Source organism: Sinocyclocheilus grahami, unplaced genomic scaffold (genome assembly GCF_001515645.1).
Source record: "Sinocyclocheilus grahami isolate Dianchi unplaced genomic scaffold, SAMN03320097.WGS_v1.1 scaffold1219.1, whole genome shotgun sequence".
Classification (NCBI taxonomy): domain Eukaryota; kingdom Metazoa; phylum Chordata; class Actinopteri; order Cypriniformes; family Cyprinidae; genus Sinocyclocheilus; species Sinocyclocheilus grahami.
Window position 1 is genome coordinate 170,507 of NW_015506398.1, and position 23,041 is coordinate 193,547.

At 35.7% G+C, this 23,041-nt stretch overlaps 1 protein-coding gene across 1 annotated transcript in view; it reads right to left on the reverse strand.

Annotated features, from left to right (window-relative positions):
• Positions 1 to 22,524, reverse strand: part of LOC107568133 (VPS10 domain-containing receptor SorCS3-like) — a gene marked incomplete at its 3' end in the record, with an annotated part of 190,162 nt that extends 167,638 nt beyond the window's left edge. The window contains exon 1 of the mRNA XM_016253989.1: positions 22,401 to 22,524. The remainder of the gene's footprint in view (positions 1 to 22,400) is intronic.
• Positions 22,525 to 23,041: the final 517 nt, after the last annotated feature.

Consider the following 23,041-nt stretch of genomic DNA (forward strand, 5'->3'; position numbering starts at 1 on the left):
TAGCATTATGGGCAAAAATTGCTTTGTTTGAACCTCTTCTGACCTCGTGGCCATTCTGTGATGCATCTTTAAACGCTTGCTTCCTCTGTTCACGACCTGCCGCTTATACGTTCCGGTGTCACATCACAGTTGTTTAGCTTATCTCCACCCCTCCATGGTAAGAGAGGCCCGTTTGGAAATAAACCGAGACTTTGCGGCTACAATAGCACAAAAGCGTACATGGCTGCAATGCTAATGCAGCGATAAGAGGGGTGTTCAGATTTACAGAGGAGAGACAGATGCTGAATTTGGACATCCTTGCATATCAATGGAGATGCTCCAAGCGGAGGGTTTAAAATATGCCGTTAATGGCAGTTCTCCAATTAGGTATCAAGCCCAAAAATCAATGCCACTGGATTGAGATAATTACGAAAAGTATGCAAATACCAAAGCTATGGATAGGAATAGGTCATCCTCGTTGGGCTGGATGGGTAACAGTCTGTGTTCATTATGATTTTAGGGTCATTTGACGTTAAAGCACAGTCAGTTATGGCCTGTATGAGGTAAGCTAACAGGGCAGATGTACAACAACCTCCATTATCATTGAAAAGACTGTTCTGTATTTAAGCAAGAAAGTACTGTACAACAGCATAACCATGAGGGCCTTATTGCATTCATAAAAAGGCTCATGCTTTTTAAGAATTATACAGAATAAACACATTTGTATTTTTTTAAGTATTGCCTTAAATTAAAAGTCACAGAGATTTGCACAATTTTTTTTTAATATTTTACACCAGAATGTTTTCTTGTATTCCATTATAAGCATGCATGCATGCATGAACGAATGAATAAATGCACGAAGGCATGAACGAACCAATGAACGAATGAATATTCAGTGTAGTTTCATTTTTGATTTCCATTGTACATTGTAGTTGGATGAATGTGTTTCACATAATAGCTGTTACTCTGTGTATTTTATTCAAATACTCTTAAATTATTACCATTGATTTAGAGGGAGAAATCATTAAGAATGAAGTTCCTCCCACTGATAACGGTTTAGCGACTAATTCATTTAAGCAATTATGCAAATCAGGTAATGGTGCAAGCGTTCCCATAAACTACCGTATATTCTTTTCCCAATCCTCTGGAGTGCTCGGTTGTGGATGATGGAGCAGACAACTGTGATCTGGCATACTTTACTGTGACTGTGTTTGGATATATAACACTCTCACAGGTCTGAGCTGAGTAGCCAATCTCCTGCCCAGTCAAGGAATTCATTACAGGTCAAAACAACCTAGCGCTCTTTGAAGCAGTGCCCATTACTCTTTGCTAGACATTTTAGGAGGTCTTACTTGCATGAAGGAACACAACAGCTCTTGGGAATCTCGTCAGATCTAGGTCCAGCAGAGTGAGCTTTGCCCCTTTGAACCCGGCGCCAAACCAGCTTCCCTTCCCCAATTTTTCATGTTAACCACATAAATAGAAGCTGTCAAACTGAACTGGGGTCCGGCGATAAATTCTTGAAGACCTACTTGTCTAAATCCGGTTGTTGGCGTTTGGTCAGATGTAAGCGTTGAGGCGAGACTTTACAAATATCTTTGTTTGATTCGAGAGCCAAATATGCTAATGGGTTGAGTGTCTAAAAACAGGCCATTCAACTTCAATCTCTTTGTATTCACGATTTAGATTAATATTGTATAGAAGAGCACTTCTTTTGCGCACGTTACGTCTCTCAAGCTAAACAGATTTTGACTGCCGTTTATATTCTCGCTCAGCTTGTTCCAAGTGTTTTCGACAGGCCCTCACAAAACAATGGAAAGCCAAGGCTAAAGTTAGCTAAGCAAACAAGCCGTCCAATGAGACCTAATTTCTTTTCTAAAACAGGGAAGAGATTATCAAGGTCGCACATGTTAAGCTTCCTGCTCTCCCACACGCTGGCATATAACCATATGTAGTGAGTCATGGGTGCCCAATCTCACAGCACTCCGAAGCCCAGCCGTTTGTGTTGGTGTGCAGCCAGCCATTCTTGTTTTTTGATAACCCTTTCAAACGGATAGCGTCACATTAATAGGCACCCAGCAGTGTGGCAGCTCAGCCGTTTATATATTTATATCTGCGCACAAAAGCAAGATGCCGTCTGTCCCTATTGATTTATAGCATTATGGGCAAAAATTGCTTTGTTTGAACCTCTTCTGACCTCGTGGCCATTCTGTGATGCATCTTTAAACGCTTGCTTCCTCTGTTCACGACCTGCCGCTTATACGTTCCGGTGTCACATCACAGTTGTTTAGCTTATCTCCACCCCTCCATGGTAAGAGAGGCCCGTTTGGAAATAAACCGAGACTTTGCGGCTACAATAGCACAAAAGCGTACATGGCTGCAATGCTAATGCAGCGATAAGAGGGGTGTTCAGATTTACAGAGGAGAGACAGATGCTGAATTTGGACATCCTTGCATATCAATGGAGATGCTCCAAGCGGAGGGTTTAAAATATGCCGTTAATGGCAGTTCTCCAATTAGGTATCAAGCCCAAAAATCAATGCCACTGGATTGAGATAATTACGAAAAGTATGCAAATACCAAAGCTATGGATAGGAATAGGTCATCCTCGTTGGGCTGGATGGGTAACAGTCTGTGTTCATTATGATTTTAGGGTCATTTGACGTTAAAGCACAGTCAGTTATGGCCTGTATGAGGTAAGCTAACAGGGCAGATGTACAACAACCTCCAGTATCATTGAAAAGACTGTACTGTATTTAAGCAAGAAAGTACTGTACAACAGTATAACCATGAGGGCCCTATTGCATTCATAAAAAGGCTCATGCTTTTTAAGAATTATACAGAATAAACACATTTGTATTTTTTTTTTTAAGTATTTCCTTAAATTAATGCAAATCAATGCAACAATTATTTTTAGTAATTTTATTATTCACCCAAAAATGTATATTCTTCGATGTACTCACCATGTTATTCCAAACTTGTATGACTTTTACATTACATAAAAGATGATATTTTGAAGAACAGATTTGGAACAACAAAAGTGAATAAAAGACAGCATTTTTACTTTGGGGAGATTTTTAAAGTTCCATCCTTCCACTAGAAGACATAGTTGTTTCTTGTCAAATATATGTGCAATGATATAGAGTGAATTCCAAAAGTCTGAGAACACTAGTAAAAATGCTTCTATTTTGATTTTTTTCCCTTCTATTTTAACAATTTATACGTCAAATTATATTGAAGTTATACTATAATATCAATGTAATTTAAGTGAAAGTTTACATTAAAATGATTAAGAATTTACTGTGTTCCTCTTTTGTTTTAATGACAGCAGCATTCAAGATTCAACTCCACAAGTTTGTGTAAATCTTCCAAAAGTTTAAAAGAACAAGAACATCTGCTCTTTTGTGTTTTACATGAATAAAAGTCACAGAGATTTGCACAAATTTTTTTTTTCATATTTTACACCAGAATGTTTTCTTGTATTCCATTATAAGCATGCATGCATGCATGAACGAATGAATAAATGCACGAAGGCATGAACGAACCAATGAACGAATGAATATTCAGTGTAGTTTCATTTTTTATTTCCATTGTGCATTGTAGTTGGATGAATGTGTTTCACATAATAGCTGTTACTCTGTGTATTTTATTCAAATACTCTTAAATTATTACCATTGATTTAGAGGGAGAAATCATTAAGAATGAAGTTCCTCCCACTGATAACGGTTTAGCGACTAATTCATTTAAGCAATTATGCAAATCAGGTAATGGTGCAAGCGTTCCCATAAACTACCGTATATTCTTTTCCCAATCCTCTGGAGTGCTCGGTTGTGGATGATGGAGCAGACAACTGTGATCTGGCATACTTTACTGTGACTGTGTTTGGATATATAACACTCGTTTCATGAATAACCGCTTTCTGGATCAAAAAAAAAAGTGCATGTCTCCTAAATAAAATACCCTTTACCGCCTGCTTTCCACGGGTGGTAATAACATTAACTGCACCAGGCAAAAAGGACTCTCACAAAGGCTTTGGTGAATAAGGCACAAACTAAGAGGCTAATTTACATAGACTGGAGGCGTGTTTGTGCTGAAAAGAATGACTGACTTAAATACGGGTGGACAGCGAAGACGCAGGTTCTCACCAACTCTACCGTGGCGCAACTGTTTAGTAAATTCATGTTATTCAATAGTTAAATTGCACCGATAACCCAGTCTTCAAAATATTTATTATTCATCTGACATTTGTCATGCCAGGTGGAATGTAAAAGGACCGTCATCAACTCCACAAACACGACTGAATGTCTTTTCAGGCGAACCACTCAAGCGCAGGAGGGAAATAATTTGACTCTCAATGTGGATGTGATTCAGCCGTGAGTCAGTAGCATGCAAACGCAAACCATGGCTAATCTGCAGCGAGACCTATTTTAAGTGATATCTGTGAGAGACACCAGTCTCCTCCTTGTTTACTGATGTGGCTTTAAACAGAAGAGGCCTTTGGAGTCGTGCATACAAACATCTGTTCGAGTGCTAATCTTGCCAACGAAAGCACTGACGGAAATGTTTGTTGATGCAGGATTTCTCGATTGGCGAAAAACACTAAGAGACTGGAGTTAAAAACAAACTTGAAGAACCGCAACAGTGCACTAATAACGGTTTAGTAAAAGAAAAAAGGCAGAATTGACTGCAAAAAAAGTTACACAAATAAAATACTTTAAGCTATCTGTTAACCGGAAGCCAGTCTTTTTGTTGTAAATATGCTGCTGACTGTTCATGTTTAACTTAATGAACGTTTGTCATTTTCAAAATGTTAGTTTGATAGATTTTTCAAACTAAAATGGTCATTTCAGAGAGAGTACTGTCAGCTAAATTAATAATGACATGAGGAAATATTGAGTAATTTACAGGAAGTGATTTCAAAACGACAAAACTGTGACTGAAAAGTATTACAAAAATTCACATCTGTGAAATCAAATACTTTATGCAATGTAGTTTTATAGATTATGTGCGTTATGACTTTGAGAATGTGGCATACTGACATTTGATGAAGTGCATCTGCTGTAATTTCCTCTCTCGCCCGCCAGTGTTTATAATTTACCCGCAGGAGGCTAACTTACAGCAGTTCACAGAGGTGTTTATAACTGCACTTACACAATCTTCTAATGTCTCTTAAATCACCTACTTCCTGTCAGCAGTCAGAGGTCAGAGGGAGAGAAACACTCGCTCAAGTAAAACACTGAGCACTGCAGCATAAACAACACAAATGTGCAGCGAGCGTATGCTTCAGAATCCGCAGATTTATCTAGATATAGACGACACATTGGTATTTGACAGATACTATAAATCTGCAGAACTGAAATCATTTATCTAAACATGCCAAAGAGGAAATGATGTGATACCGATCAGCAAGCGTCAAGTGTAGTATTGCCTCGCTTATAAGCCAAGTAATTACCAAATGCTATGATTTTAAATCAACTTTAAATTTAGATTATTTTAGATAGATAGATAGATAGATAGATAGATAGATAGATAGATAGATAGATAGATATTATAAAAGGATAAATAATACATTCAACTCTCTCGCCCGCCAGTGTTTATAATTTACCCGCAGGAGGCTAACTTACAGCAGTTCACAGAGGTGTTTATAACTGCACTTACACAATCTTCTAATGTCTCTTAAATCACCTACTTCCTGTCAGCAGTCAGAGGTCAGAGGGAGAGAAACACTCGCTCAAGTAAAACACTGAGCACTGCAGCATAAACAACACAAATGTGCAGCGAGCGTATGCTTCAGAATCCGCAGATTTATCTAGATATAGACGACACATTGGTATTTGACAGATACTATAAATCTGCAGAACTGAAATCATTTATCTAAACATGCCAAAGAGGAAATGATGTGATACCGATCAGCAAGCGTCAAGTGTAGTATTGCCTCGCTTATAAATTACCAAATTACCAAATGCTATGATTTTAAATCAACTTTAAATTTAGATTATATATTTTAGATAGATAGATAGATAGATAGATAGATAGATAGATAGATAGATAGATAGATAGATAGATAGATAGATAGATAGATAGATAGATAGATAGATAGATATTATAAAAGGATAAATAATACATTCAAATTAGCATTTGATATTATATAAAATAATTATATATTAAAATAATAAATAAATTAAAAAACGTATAAATTAGGACTGCAACAGTACATTGAAAGTGAAATCCATTACAATATATTCCAAAAAATATTTCAAAAATAAAAATGATATAAATGATATATATTACATATTTAATAAATATGAATTTTATACAATATTTAAAATATTATACATTTAGACTGGAACAGTAAATTGTCATTGAAAACCAGAAACATCTGTTTTAATATATTGAAAATTCAAATTATATTTTAAAATGTATTGCAGGCTTTTTTCTTTTTAAACAAATAAATGCATTTTATATATTACATATTTTATATATTACATTGAAAATCAGTAATTAGGTTGTAATATATTGAAAATTCTAATTCTATTATGAAGTGAACTATTGATATTTTAAATAAATTGATAAATCATGCACAATATGTTAAAACAAATGCGTTAAGAAACACAGTGTGCTGATTTTAAACACCATACTGATTATTGAAGAAAAATAACAGTGCACTAATAATGTTTTAAGAACAATAGAGAAAGAATTGACTCCAGTAATCCAGTCATAGTACAGTATACTGATAACTGACCCACATTATGAACCGTAACTCCAAGAAGAAGTCCAATAAAGAAAGTGTGTTGATTTTTAGCACAGTGTTGTCTTCAACTATCCATTATCTCTATGCAAATCACGAGTTCCTAGTTTTAACAAGATTTGCATTTGCTTTTACACAAGAACACCTTTGCATAAGGCAGCAAAAGAACAGGTGGTAAAGTTTTGGCAAGCTTAAGGTTTAGGTGATGCTTCTGCATAAATAAAACGCTGCATCAGAGCCTCAAACGCTGCAGTCGTCATGACAGTCAGTGCACATTTTGTTTTCTGTCAGAGCTCGAGAATCAACAGCTTCTGTGCTGCCTGTGCAGAAGAAAAGATCAATCACAGTTCAGCATGCAAATGAATGCAAGACCAAATCGCAAACTACAGATTTCACTGGCACTTTTAAATGCATCAGAAGGAGACCTGTTCTAAAGTTCTTAAGAAGCAGGATGTTTACAGAAACCAAAATAGTGCACCCAAAACTTAACTTATTTACCACTTTAAACCTATGTTTTTAAAGTATACATGGCCGGACTTACCATTGGGCTTGAGTGGGCTGCAGCCCATGGGCCCCGCCTTTGCCCGTTTACATTTGTTTGATTTGTTCGTTATATGCCAGTCAGAATTCAGAAATTATTAGCCGCATTTCTACTGCGCACGCAAGATCTAAACGGGCCAGCCGGGGCTACAGCTTACAACTACGACCTTCGAGGCCACAATCGAACAAACTAATATTTATGATTATTTCACAAAGAAGAAGGACACACGTATTGAATCACGTCTGCACCGATTGGTTTGTTATCACATGGCTACTTTAAACAGCTCCATTAAGCCTTTAGCCCCAAAGAGAGCACATTTAGAAAGACAATGATAATTTCTCAAATGTTCACACCTTATTTCTTTACAGAGGATGATTCTATATTACAATGTTAATGTTCCACTAAATTATGCGATCATCTGATGAGTTTTGAGTGCTCTCTTGTCTTTCGGCCATTACACATAGTGGGGAAGAAATGTCATCAAAATGTTTATAAATAAAAAAATAGCAATTTAATGAGTTTCTGTTTCCTATATCATAGGCATAGCTATATCACACAAACAAGAGTCCTGTTCTTTTTTTTTATATCTGCACGATCGCAAATGTACAATAAACAACAACTTACAGAGTAACTTTCAGACACAAAATTCAGTTTTGCTCCGTCAGAAAGAACAGCAGAACCGCTGCGTCTCCGAACAACAGTGTTTTGTTCCTCAGCGTTACACGGAAGTAAATGATTCAATCAGGCTATAAGTAGGCTAGTCGTTTGCAAAGTTAAATGAATCAGCTTTTTAAATGAATCGGTTGATTCAACTCACTCATTAAGACAGTGACTTGCTGCCACCTACTGGCGGTTGTAGTTTCATATTTAAAAAAGTAGCTCATTTCATTTTTGCAATCATTTAATATTCTACATTCAAATTTTATATTTAAACTTAACATTTATGCACGATTAATTTGATTGTTAATAGCCAGCATGTCTTTTTATTCGATTTCATTTATTGATTAAATAAGAACCTGACATAAGAGGACATAGATATGACAATAACTTTTATAATACTAATAAGCCAACATCTCTGGCTTTTTTTTTTTTTTTGCTCAAAGTTATTTCAGTGTTTTGATCTCTCAACTGAGAGAATACATCCTGTTTATTATACTACAATGAATATTTAATATTACATTTAAACGTGACTATAGCCTAGAGATGTTGCATATTAATTGTACTATTGATGAACCTCAAATCACATGGTTGTGTATTTTGTGTTACTCCATAATGCTGTTCTATTTGAGGGCATTTGTAGTGTAGATATAGGGCCCAAACATAACCTCAAGCCCAGGGACCCCCGCCCCCCTAAGTCCTGCATGAAAGTATATAAACATTTTTATCAAAGGCCATGAGAGTGACACACTCAATGCCACAATGCTAAGACTGCATTATCTACAAAAAAGTTTGAACCGAGTGTAATAAGAGGTCCAAGCTGAATGCATTTCAAAAAAATTGTGGGGGAGCAAATTAAAATGAGTATAATAAAACAAACTACTGTGCTATAAACATGTCACTAAAATGCTACATTTCTCATTGAGGCAGCAAGGTTGACTAGGACAGTTAACATGTGTCCACTGCAACTGACCAGCATGCTGACAAAGAACGTTAAGAACATATACGTTCTCAAAACCCTCAGTGTCGTCTTCACATAGAAAAAAAAAAGCAGCGAGTCAGTAGCTTCTGAGAAAGCCGTTTAGAAGCTAATTGAAACAATTTTCCCTTGCTGCAGGGGAGGCCAAATTACATCGTCTTTGAACTGCAAGATTGGGAAAAGAAAATTCTTTGAGTGAACTTAGAGGTTTGCAATTGCTCAGAGACTGCGAGAAAAGGCAATTGTGAGAGCGACAGTTGTAAAGCAAATGGCCATTCCTCTGTCATTATCGTTGCTTTACATTACGCTTTCATCATATGTGACAAATCGCCACCGCCTTTAGCATATCTCAGATGGAACAAGAACAATAGCAAAAACAACAACGTAAATAAATATTGAACCGTGAAGAGAAGTCATACAGTGACTCCATATGTAGAATGTAAAGTGATATTTGTGGAATTCAATTGGGAAAGGTCTGGAGCACAAGGCATCACGTAGACAAGGTAAGCATCCCATTAACAACACTGAAGGCTACTCAAAAGTTAATGGGGATACGGCGGTGCCGACTGGTCAGAGAACGAGAGAAGACATTTGCATTTAAATTGGAACAACTTCCAAAATCCTATCGACCCACAGAAGTCGAGAGCTGGAGAGGATTGAGTGTATATAGTGATGGTGGGATGAAGGAGTGATTGTAGAGACACCATCAATGTGAATCCACTCGGAGGCAGGAAAGAAAGACGTCCATCCATAGATCCTCTCTAGAGGGCAAAGGATATACTGAAGACTCAGATGAACATTGTGGCTCCATTCGTGTGCACTTCTGTACTACTTAAACTACACTTATTTTTTCCTCCATCATGGCCCTGTTAGGCCTCTAATGTTGAAACCAGTATCTTTATCTTAATTTAGAAAATATATTTGATCATATAATTTGAATTATGTATAAAAATAAATTACAAAATGTTTAATGCTTTGAAACAATTAATTGAAAACCAGTCAAATATGAAAATATTTGATTTGAAGCATACATACATACATGCATATAGGGCTGCACGATTAATCGAATGCGATTGTCATGCGCATTTTGTTAGTAAAGCCGGTTCTGTAATCAGCAGGAAATCAGTATCACGCAGATGATTTTATTGCGCTATTATGAAATCGAAGAAATCGTTTGCGATAATGACAGCTGTTTGCATAGCTTCTCAGTGAACTACGGCTCTGTGTAGTGAATGCTGCTCCATCTGAAAGCATGTGAAAATACCACATTTAATAACATATTTTTACTCCAAACTCACGTCATAACGTCAGTCGAGTGTTTGAAATAAATCCTTCTGTGAGATAATGTGGCTTCCTACACAGAATAAGGCACGCAACATATTTCATAGTATTTAAGCAGTGATAAAGGCATTTCATTATAAATATACTTTATTTTAATGAAAATTATAATAATAAGAACTCAGATAAACCATATATTGCCGTGGTCATGTGTTTATTAGTCACGTTGAATCAATGAAAGCAGTTAAATCTTCTGTTTATCCAGCTACCGCTATAGGCATTTTCTGGGTTTCTTCTGCGAGGCGTATTTGGAGTTTCAGCGCGAGAGACCCCTCTGGTCTTTGGATGGAGATTTACTGCTGATCACAGAACCGTGCTTCACTGAAAGATACACATGACAATCGCAGCTTCTGTCGAATCGTGATCTCGATTCCATTTCGATTTATCGTGCAGCCCTACATGCATACATAGACTTTTCAATTATATATGAAAAATATATAAAAATAAAAAATAATATACAAATATTATAATATTAATATTTATAATAATATATAATATTAATATAAAATATAATATATTAAATATTTTGGCAAGGAACAGTAAATTCAATGGGAACCAGTAAAATCTGAAAATCATTTGATTTGTCCTGCATTGATGTCCCTATAGTGGCACACAACTAATTAATAATAATAACAATAATATTTTGCATACATTATATATATATATATATATATATACACACACACACACACACATATATATACACTTCTACATAAAATAATTCTACATATATATATACACATACGTATATAAATACATAAAATACATTAAAATATTATGAAATTAAAAATAATATGAAATATATTTGAAATCGAACAGTAAATTGTTATTAAAAACCAGTAAAACCTGCTGTAAATCATTGAAAATTCAAATTGTATTATCAAATGTATTATTGATTTTGTAATAAAAAAGAAATGATACACACTTTTTTTTTCCTTCTTATGACAATAAGTGAGACTCCCACCTCTTGCCAAGTATTGACCTTTTCTGGTCAAACTTTGGTGTCTTCCTGCCCACAAAATAATTCACTAGTTTGTCAAAGTCTAGCTGTCTGACCAGGTCTGATTTTATTGACATAAATGTAGTAAATGTGTGTGTGGGCCCCAATGGCCCTAGAAATCCATCCCTGCTTCTTTCTTCATCCTAGACTTTTTCTTTTCATTCCTCAACCTTCCTTCTTTCCTCATTTTTATCTGAAGTCTTCCAAGCCCCTTTTTTTCTCCTCAAGTTGCTGTCATATCTAATTCACTGGAAGGCACAATCATACAGACCTGCAGATGGTGTGCTAAAGAGCGTTTCTCTTATCTCTATCGCTCCTGCAGTTTTGCAGGGACACCTGTCGCCAATGAGACAGTCGGCTGCTTTGACCCGACTTTATCTCGCCCCCACTGGACCCTTCTCACCATAGCCCAGCTATGTGCTACTCTCTTGAAGGCAAATAGCGGCTTCCTGCTAAGTAACGGCCAGAAATACCTCAGGAGCCCGTCTGTAGTAAAGAGCAGGCTGAGAGGACCAAATGATTTGATGTGTGAGATGACCATTAGCATATGGTAATGAAGTGAGCTGTTGCACTTTTGACAGATTATTGACATGTGGGGGGAAAACACATTGCGGTGTACCGCTCTAACAAGCGCAGGGATGTTAATTCGATTTAGATTAAAAGAAGATTTCACCGTCATGTCATTCCAAGCATTTATTACTTTCTTATGGCACAAAAAGCATCAGAAAAACTATGCCATGAAAGCAATCAATTAATCAATCAGTCAGTCAATCAATCAATGAATGTGGGTAAACAGTGAAACCAAAATATGTTTCAAAATGTATTTTAGATGCAAGTAAAAACTTTTCCACTCGTACAGGCCCTACATTTAGACTAAATCCAATGTGAATGGAATAGAGAGCAAATATTTGAAATGAATTAATAATGTAATAAGACATTTGAATAAAATTCAGCAAGAAACATACTTTACAATATGACTTTTATTCAAATATGTGACCCTGGAGCACAAAACCAGTCTTAAGTCGCTCGGGAATATTTGTAGCAATAGCCAAAAATACATCGTTTGTTATTGATTTTCCTTTTATGCCTAAAAAATCATTGGGATATTAAAGATCATGTTCCATGAAAATATTTTGTAAATTTCCTACTGTAAATATATTAAAACTTAATTTTTGATTAGTAATATGCATTGCTATGAACTTCATTTGGACAACTTTAAAGGCGATTTTCTCAATATTTAGATTTATTTTTTTTTTGCACCCTCAGATTCCATATTTTCAAATAGTTGTATCTCGGCCAAATATGGTCCTATCCTAACAAACCATGCATCAATGGACAACTTATTTATTCTGCTTTCAGATGATTTATACATCTCAATTGAAAAAAAATGGACCCTTATGGCTGGTTTTGTGGTCCAGGGTCACATATGTTTTGCTGTTATAGACCAAAAAAAAAAAAGTTTTCTTGGATTGAAATATATAGAATATATATATATATTTTTTTTATATATATTTCTTAATTATTTTAAATATATAATTCTTTGTAACTAGCACAGTTAATATAATTAAAAAAACTGGGCAAAAATATATTTATATAAAAGGTAAAAAAAGGATATTTACATCAAGTAAATTATAAGGTATCTTTGTACCTTATTAACCACTAAATGATGCATGTTTCTACCTCAAAGTTAAATATTAATATTTTAAAATACCCTTTGAAGCAGTACTGGCAAAGTGACTGTTTTATACTTTTTTTCTGAGAGCTGTAAAAGCTACAGTATATGGACAGTCCGGTTTTCTTTAGAAAGGTGCAGCATTTCAAGGCCGGATGCAAACAAACTGAGAGCAGAGTGACCTGAACCCTTTCCCAGGGAAAATTTCTCCATTGCTCTCTGTTAATGCTTCTCTGTAACTACCTCCATCTCATCTGTCTAGCTGATGGGCTCAACTTTCTCGCTTTTTTGTTTTCCTTCTCTTTCACGCCGGTCAAACCTGCTGAGTGCCCTGACGAGCGCTTACAGACAAAAGCCACGCTCAGACTGCACATTAAACAACCAGCGAAATAAAAACAAGGTATGGATTATTAAATTACAGCAAATTGTAGGGTTTGTAAAACATCTCTAATACAATATCACAGGTCAAGTCGCTTGCATAAGCATTCAGCCTAGAAAAAAAAGAAAAGAAATGAAACCGAAAACTCACTGGTAATTTTCTCCCAGGAAATTATCCAATAACTTTACAGACATTTCCATTAACCCTAAAACACAACACATTGAAATGAAAAATTCAAAACATAGGTACAACACCTGTTAATAAATAAATACTGATATATATGGGTATACAGATAAAGCATATTTAAAAATAAAAAAATAATAAAATAATTCAATTCAATAAAATTAAAAATAAAATAAATCTGGTATAATACAATAATTATAATAGTTTGTTAAAATAGTTAGTTAAAATAAAAACAATTAAATTAAAACTATCAAAAGTGTTAACTGTTGCAATTATTATTAATTCATATTTACCTATTAAATAATATAAAATTAAATATAATACATAGAGTAATATAATGCATAATATAAAATAATCCATAACACTGATATAATATCATATTTATAATACTCTGATCTATTTAGGAAAAAACTCAAACTGCTAAAAAATTAATAGCTATTATATAATATAAAATATTATATATTATGAAATGTGCATAAATAAATAAACACCTTAGCAACTGTATAGCAACATCATGGTAACCAGTTGTTTCGCACAGTCAGGTACTCATCATTTAAACATACTGTATATATATGCATTAATATACATTAATAACAACGCTGGTAAAATTAAGTAATATTTATATAATAGTATTAGTATGAATATAATATTCTGGGGGAAAAAAACTTAAAATAATAATGAACTATTCAGCTATTTATCTGTTGACATGACATGACAACTTTAACCTGATGCACCCAAAAATAAATAAATAATTTAAATACCTGTATATTTACAGGAAGTAACCACCATGCTAAAACACCTTGGCAACCACTCACAACAACCTAGCATCATAGTAGTGCATTTTGCACATTCAAGCTCTAATAATCATGTGAGAGACTATGAATGTGAGATTTCATATAGAGCTCACAATCGAGTTCCCCTTACAAAACATAGACAAGCTCTTGTATGATCTAGAAGCAGAAACACAGACTTATCTGGTTGCTATTGACCCATATTTTATGTATTCAAGAGCAGCAGTCCTCTGAGGTCTCGTTTCAAATCACAAACATTTGACGTCAACACTCCTAGACAGATGTCATTTTCACTTGAGAAAGGACATGACACTCCCGTCCAAAGAAACCAGTTCGGTCCAGTGTGCCACAGCCTCCAAATTAGATCTCTGAGGAAAATCATTACACAAGTAGATGGACGATCAAATCTTCTGGGGCCTTCCAACCTTCACTGAGTCCCAGCTGAAATTTGTTTATTTGTATCCTAATGGCTGGCGTGGCATTGCCTGTCACATGCCATCTAAGATATTTGTGTTCACCTGCTCTGTCTCTCAGTATTTCAGCAGCATTAGAAGAGGGGCAGATAACTCCCATGACCCTCCTGCTCTCAACCACACAGGACAAGAGAGTCACTGATAGCTGACCGATGCGTGGGACTGCTGTTATTAGGCATCTTTTTTTTTCACTCAAAATGGTTGAGATAGGATTTCAGGACAGAAGATGTGTCTAAGTAAGTGGAAAAGCCTATATGTGCTAAGAGATGTCTCAATAAGGCTATAGTGATAAGCTACAAAATAAAAGGCCTCGGACAAGCATTCAGGGGAAAAAAAAAATCAGGTGCAAAATTCTGATTGGATGAGCCACATTCATATCTGGCTAATGACCTAGATTACCTGGACAAATAATTTTCTGTTTTGATTTTATTCATCAGGAAGGCTCAAGTATCCTTCATCGACATCAGCGCTATGGTTTTTAACACATACTCAGAATCATTCAGCAGCAGCATTATTACAGAGGGAGAAAAACGACTCGAGGAGCTTCATCTCCCTTTAATAAGACACTTGAGCTTGTTTGTCTAATCACATGCTTTGACAATTCTGGGTGCAATCATGGGAAAACTATCCCTGAGAAAGCAGATTTAGTTGTAAATTAAATCCAGATGGAAGGCTTTAACAAATGTAAAAAGTCATTCGAAGATCAACAAAGTATGAAATTTCACTCTAAGTTCATACAAGTTAACACCCATGCAAATTAACATGCTTAGCTTATTCGGTTAAATTAAAGAAAGAAAGAAAGAAAGAAAGAAAGAAAGAAAGAAAGAAAGAAAGACTTTAAAGACTTTGCCTCATTTCAGAACACCACTGATATGTACAAATACAATCATATTATGTCAACAATATTCTTTATATATGCAACTTTATAACCGCATACATTCATACATATACAGCATGTCCAAAATGTAAATAAACATACATATAATCATATACACATACATATCTGTATGGACTAGATATGTATTAATATATGAAACTGCTCCAGTTTGTACTAGGTTTAATATGTTTGTTTGTACTAGGTTTAACATGTTTTTACTTCATATGACAATACATTTCATATTGTCATACATTTGTTTATGGACCCACACATAACATTGGGGGAAACCCCTCTGCTGACCCCGCCCCTCTCTTCTGAGCCGCTCTCTGAGAGACTGTTTACTTTAGCCGCATTCATCAAGAAACTTGCTAATTAGCACATTATTAGGAAAGGCGATTTGCAAAGATTCATTACAAAACCTTATACTCACTTCTTCTGTAGGTGAAGCTGGATCACGAATGATTCACGCAAACATGGATGCATTTAGGCAGATCGGGGGCGCATTCCCTTCAAAAACAAACAATCCACTGCGTCTTCAGTGGCTCAGATGTCGGGAGTAAATGATGACTGCTATGTTCATTATTACATCCAACAACAGAACACCTCAATCGCTTAGGAGACATTCTTGTCTACACCTGCTCCGGCGGTGAAACAATGGTGGACTGATGACAGCTCACACAGGGCGGGTCTAAGGTAAGATGCCAGTCCAGTCTGTGTTTTATCATTTTAGGGTGGTTGTGTACACACACTGCCAACACACATTTCAGTTCAAACCACTTGTAAAAGTGCATGTAGCATCCTATGACCCCTTTAACACATTTCCTCGTGTAAAGAATCAACACTAATAATCACAGGTGTCAAGCACAGAATCCTATCAAAAATATTACAATACAGTATAAGCAGCATTATGCATTCGCTTGCCGCACTTATGCAGTGTGCATGTGTACGCATTTGGCCTTCAGTCAATCTGTGCATTGATTGCGGTTCTTGATGAGATGAGGTCTTTCGGGAGCTCACCTGCTGTTTGCATGCATATGTGCTTGTTTACCGCACCCATTCACTCTGTAACCGCTCATCCTTTCATTCCCTCCCTCATCCCCTCGTTCCTCTTTCTCGCTTACTCATTATTATTCCAGCCGCTCCACAGCAGGAGTAATTGGTCCGATCAAACTTTCTCCCAATAATGCAAACAGAATCATTACCCCTAATGAAGTGAACACTCTGAATGGCTGGAGAACACTTCATTTTGGAGAAATAAGGTGCTCTTGATAAGTCGGATTCAGATGCTGCGTGTGATGAGAACACACCTGGACTGAAGCTCCTAATCTGACGTCTTCAGAGACACAGAACCTGCTGTGTTGAAACGTGCCTGACTCAACCAGAGCCCCACGTTTCCTGTAAATGCACACACACACACTACCATTTGTACAGTACACTGTCTGTGAGCACAGCTTGTTAACTTCACTCCACCGAGCACCCTGTAGAGATAGCGTGAGAGGGAGAAAGGGAGAGAGAAAAATGGCAGCAGTACCAGTTGCATTTAACGACCCTCTCAGCAGACAGAGGCAGCCAGCATGGGACAGTTCCATTTCACTGGCAGCTCATTGTCATTAGAATGCCTCTCTTTCAGCATCATCCACAGCCTGGTTTGTGTTCCTGTGATTCAGCTTTGCTAGCTGGTGCTATAAGCAGAAGAGCACAAAGGCTTCTAAAAGCTGCTGGAATTGTTACTACTTATCTGTCCATCAAAGATGTCTTGAAAGGGAAGACTCAAGTCAACATCACACAAATGTGCATAAAAAAAATTGGACATATATAAAAAAATGAATACAGATTTGTGTGATGTCGACTGGACTAGTCTTTTCAAATATCTCTATGCTGAATAATAAATATTAAAATATCAAAAATTAATTAAAAACAAACTATATAATATCTATCTATCTATTGTATCTATCTTGCTTACTGATTAAAATAAATTAGACATATACAACCCATCAAAATTTGGGGTCAGATTATTTTTTATTTATTTATTTTTCTTCCAGCAAAACATTTATTAATTTTGACAAAAAAAGTGAAAGACATTTATGTTGCTAAAAAATTATACATTTTATGATGCTTCAATCCTGAAAAATATGCACCACAGTTTCCATTAAAAAAAGCTGTTTTTAACACTGATGGTAATAAAAAATGGATTTCTGAAGGTATGTGTGTGTTGTCAAATGATTAGTGCTGTCAAACTTTTTGTTTACATAATAAATATACACAGCACACACGCATATATTATGTATATATAAATACACATGCATGTATATATTTAAGAAAAATGTTGTTTATACATTTAAAATATTTATATATAATATCAATTACATGAACATAAATATATACATGGAAATATTTTCAAAATATACAGTGTATGTGTGTGTATTTATATATACATAATAAATATACACAGTATACACACATTATGTAAACAAAAACGTTTATTTTGGATGTGATTAATCACTTGACAGCACTAATATATATATATATATATATAGCTGATTTTTATATTCATTTTTCTGTTTAGTGAAGGCATTACAACAGATTTTGTACAGACCCACTGCTAAGAGTTTTGAATGAAAGCTGAAACATCCTGCATCAACAGAACAACAAATTACTGCAGATGTCAACTGAATTCTATCAGATATTCAACAATCACCTGAGTGAAAGAAAAACTGCACAGACGTTTCACAGTGTTGTTAAAAAGTTTGGGTGGTTAGAGCAAGCTTTAAATTATGTTCTTCAAGCTGTGACCCTGAAATAAACAGCAGAGACAGTTGCTCTGAAGTTCCTCTCTCATGAGCACAAGTTCATCTTTGATGCTGAGAGACAAACTATGTTTTGAATGCAAAGAGAATGGGGTTAAAGACATGCTACAATGCTTACACACACACACACACACTGCATAGACATATGCTTTGTTTAGTCAAGCATAATCTCTTGTCAGTGCTTCCTAGCATGTAGAGTGTAACGCATTCTGTCTTAGACTATCAGTAAAGAATGTAGTTCCTCTGTCCTGTGGCTTATACACTGAGAATGTACTAAAGTCAATATGTTATGACAGCACTGGAGGCAGAGAAGATAAATGTAGACATGGCAAGAAGCAGTGTACAGTAAATATCTTAATCATTCCTAAACAGTAGGTGTACTGAAACATTGATTTATAACAATGTACAACTAAGAAGGGAAAGTTTGCCAAGATTTTCTCTAAAGGTACTAGAAAGAAAGGAAAATAAGTGTTTAAAGTGTTAAAAATGTAAAAGTTTGGGGTGTGCATTTCTATTCTGGAAAAAAAAATGTATCCACAAAAATATTAAGCAACACCACTGTTTTCAGTGTTGCTTATAATAATAAACATTTATTGAGCAGCAAATCAGCATATTAGAATGATTTCTGAAGGATCATGTGACACTGAAGACTGGAGTATAGAGGCTGAAAATCAGCGTTGCATCAGAGGAATAAATTACATTTTAAAATGTATTCCAATTTAAAACAACTATTTTAAATTGTAATAATATTTCACAATATATTGTTTCATTTTTAAGTTTAATATTAAAATAACCACAACAAGTGAAGCACTTTTGCACTTCTTTGGGATAAAAAGAACAGTGCTTCATGATCACTAGTACAATCAGTTAGAAAATACATGACAATCTGAATCAGAACAGGCTGATAGTGTGAACAGAGTTTGCTGGATGTGAATCGAAAGGAACTCAACTTCATTGATATCTACAATATTTAACCATGTACAGCCAATGAATAGTCTCCAAATACACAACTTTACACTTTGCTGAATGGTTGTCTTGTTGCATAGTCAAAATCCATGGTGATAAACTTTTAGGATCCCAGGATCTCTCCAATGAAAACAAATGAACATTTTTATGAGTGCCAATACAATACTTAGCAGCAAAAGCCTTCTTCTACATGACAAAAAAAAAAAACAGCTGAGTGCTAAACATTCAATATACTCTCCCAAGTTTAAACTAAAGACCTGCCTGCTCTATCACGCATTCAATGATCCATCACACAGTACATGGATCATGATGCCTTCATTCACCTCTGCCATCCTCTACACCCAAAAGAAGTTTGAGCAGCCTTGTTTGCACTGTAGATGTCTCTTTTGCACTTTTTGTCAAATATTTACCCACTACCTTTCTATATTTGTGTACTCCTCCTTGGGGTTCAGTAATTCGATTTGGAAAATTTGAACCTGCCATTTCAAAACCAAAGGCTGTAGGAACATATCAGAGCTATAGATTTAAAGATCAAAGCAATGGTGGGAAAAATGAGTTCAAAACAATGGCTGGCCCCTGAGAAATTACAATGAAAAAAAAATGGAAGTGATAATGAACAAAAGATACAGAGACAACCACCAAAATAATTCAACTCCCTGGGGTGAAGAGGATCATTATTCACAGAGCACACAAACAAACTAAAAATGGAGTCAAAGAGATACAACATCTATTAAAACGGGTGCAGGGAAACTTCAGCATCCATTAAAACTTGTCCAGTTCTGTGTCTCTATAATTGTGTGAAATGCTTTACTATAATTCTGAAGCTATTAAAGCGGACACATACCATAAGCTAATGTACTGTACTGTAGGGCTGCACGATAAATCGAAAAGGAATCGAAATCGCGATTCGACAGAAGCTGCGATTGTCATGCGTGCGTATCTTTCAGTGAAGCACGGTTCTGTGATCAGCAGTAAATCTCCATCCAAAGGCCAGAGGGCGCTCTCACGCTGAAACTCCCAACACGCCTCGCAGAAGAAACCCAGAAAATGCCTATATAGAAAATGTAACTGCTTTTATTGATACTACGTGACTAATAAACATTTTATAAACACCTTATTCTGGGTAAGAAGCCACATCATCTCACAGAAGGATTTATTTCAAACACTCGACTGACGTTATGAAGTGAGTTTGGAGTAAAAATGTTATTAAATGTGGTATTTTCACATGCTTTCAGATGGAGCAGCATTTACAACACAGAGAAGCTATGCAAACAGCTGTCATTATCGCAAAATATTTCTTCGATTTCATAATCAAAGGGTATTATGTATGCATATTTTATTTAATTATTCACACATAACATTTATTATTTTTGCTAATATTATGTATAGTATTGATACATTTGATCAAAAATGTAAAAAATGTGATAAACATAAGACAAATGTATACAAAAATATAATATACATATAAAAACTAATTTAGAGAAAATATATAAATAAATATTTTTTTGTTTAGTTATATTACTATTAGATATTAGAATTATTAGCATTAATATGATCATAGAAATGTGGCACAATGTGACATTCACAGCTACTATGATAACTGTGGTTTAAATATTCAATTATGATCAAAATAATTTTGGACCAATGATATTTTGCTGTGGGTGGGGCTACCCAGTTTGACACCACATAAATGGAAATAAAGCAACCGACTAAACGCGCTGTCTTTTCACAGGTAGCTAGGACAAAATCACAGATTTACATCTCTAAAATATATTTTAGTGCTTGAGAGACCTGCATTTATCCATATAACTATTAAAACATCCCTTTCATTATTCTGGTATAGCCTAGCAGTTAAAGATCCAGGCTGGAAATCAAAGCCAGCTAAGGCTGATTCTTCAGCCTGCCTGCCCTTGATCAAGGCACTTAACCTGAGGCGACTCCAGAGGGACCGTCCCTGTGTCTTAACATGACATTGCTCTATGGCGATGTTGCATGAAAGAACATAAAGCGAGCTCAACTGGCCCCAGTTGTGTGGCGATAAATAATGAGCCTCAGTTTTATTCCCCTGGGCTCCAGAGTGGCTTTACGGTCTCTTTCTCTCCCAGCTATCCTAGACATCACAAAACCCAAAACAGATCTAGGCAAAACCTTCATAATGAAGCACAAAGAGATGAATGCTGCAATCATCAGCCACTGATAGATGACGGGAATAGAGCTCACTTTAGATGGCAGCCGCTGCTCTTTAACAAAATATCATAACATTTGATATAAACTTGGCACTAGCTGTAACCATTTTATGGCACATCTAGTCTCTTTAAAAGGTTTCAACGCTTCAAAAACGATTACGGCTTCAACTGGGAAGAAATTTCAAATCTTTCCTCAGTAAAAGCGCTAATACATCAAAACACTAAAATACGTTTGAACAGCTATTTAGACTTAAGCACTCAATAACCGTGATGTTTAAGCTAACTGGATCCAAAAACAACAGGGAAAGACAGGAAAGCATCCAATTCACTCATTCATCCACTTGCTTATGTTATATCTGTTAGCACATATCAAAACCTGAAACTGACACACTTGACATTTCATACTGCTCAAGTGACTCATCAGTTCTGTAATCTGCAAGACAGAATTGGGCAACCTGTCAACAGTGGCTCTTTTTTCTAAACCTGGTGAGGTATCTATGTAGGCAGCCTTTCAAGGCATCAAAAGGTGCACTTCCAAAACGAAGTCGGTTCAAAAGGTACGTAGCATGATTGTGTTGCCTTCTGTAACAAAAGCTCAGGCAGAGCGAAGTTATAGAACCCAAGTGCAACAGTTGGAAACGAACAAACTACAAAGCAAAAAGCCAAAAATATCAAACAACAAACAAGGAACCAGAATAAGCCAAAGAATACACAATGATTGACCAAAGGGCCTACAATACAAGCACATACTGCAACACTTAAGTACAATGCTAGACAAGTATCTGTGAGAAACACTAGAATGTTTGTGTGTGTATATGCATTACCTGAACGCAGCTAGCATTAGTATTAGCATTCATCTCAATGGTAGATCTCAGAAGCACATGGCTTGCATGCTGCCATCTTTGTTCACAGGCACATTTTGGAGGTGCTGGGAAATTGCAATGCTGATTGGCTGATGGTACCACAAGAATGTGAAAAGGCCTTCACTAGTGACAGGGAAGAATCTACTTCATGCTTTTAAGGATCCATAATATGGGTACCAGTAAAATGTATACTTTTATATAATGAAATGTTGCATTTTATTTTTATTTTGTCAGAACACAGTGCTGACTGGCCATCAGTGACAAAATATGATTTTATCAGTGTAACGTTAGAATAGTTTACAGCATTTACCAGCAGGTGCTAAACTCTCATTGCTAAACTTTTGGTAGATATACACATGCTAATGAGGGCAAACAAGGAAAAGGTGTAAATAAAGAAGACTACGCCAGAAACAAGGAAGCAAAATAGAACAATGAGATGCTTTCGAAATAAGAGCATGATGCAGCAGAGAACATAAAACACCAGGGGGCTGTTTCATAAAACAAGTTTACCGAATAAGCCAGGCTTATTTCAGTTAGTCTGACTTATTGTCACTTGATTTGGTTTCAGAAAGCAAATTTACCATAGCTCAAGCTCAGTCACT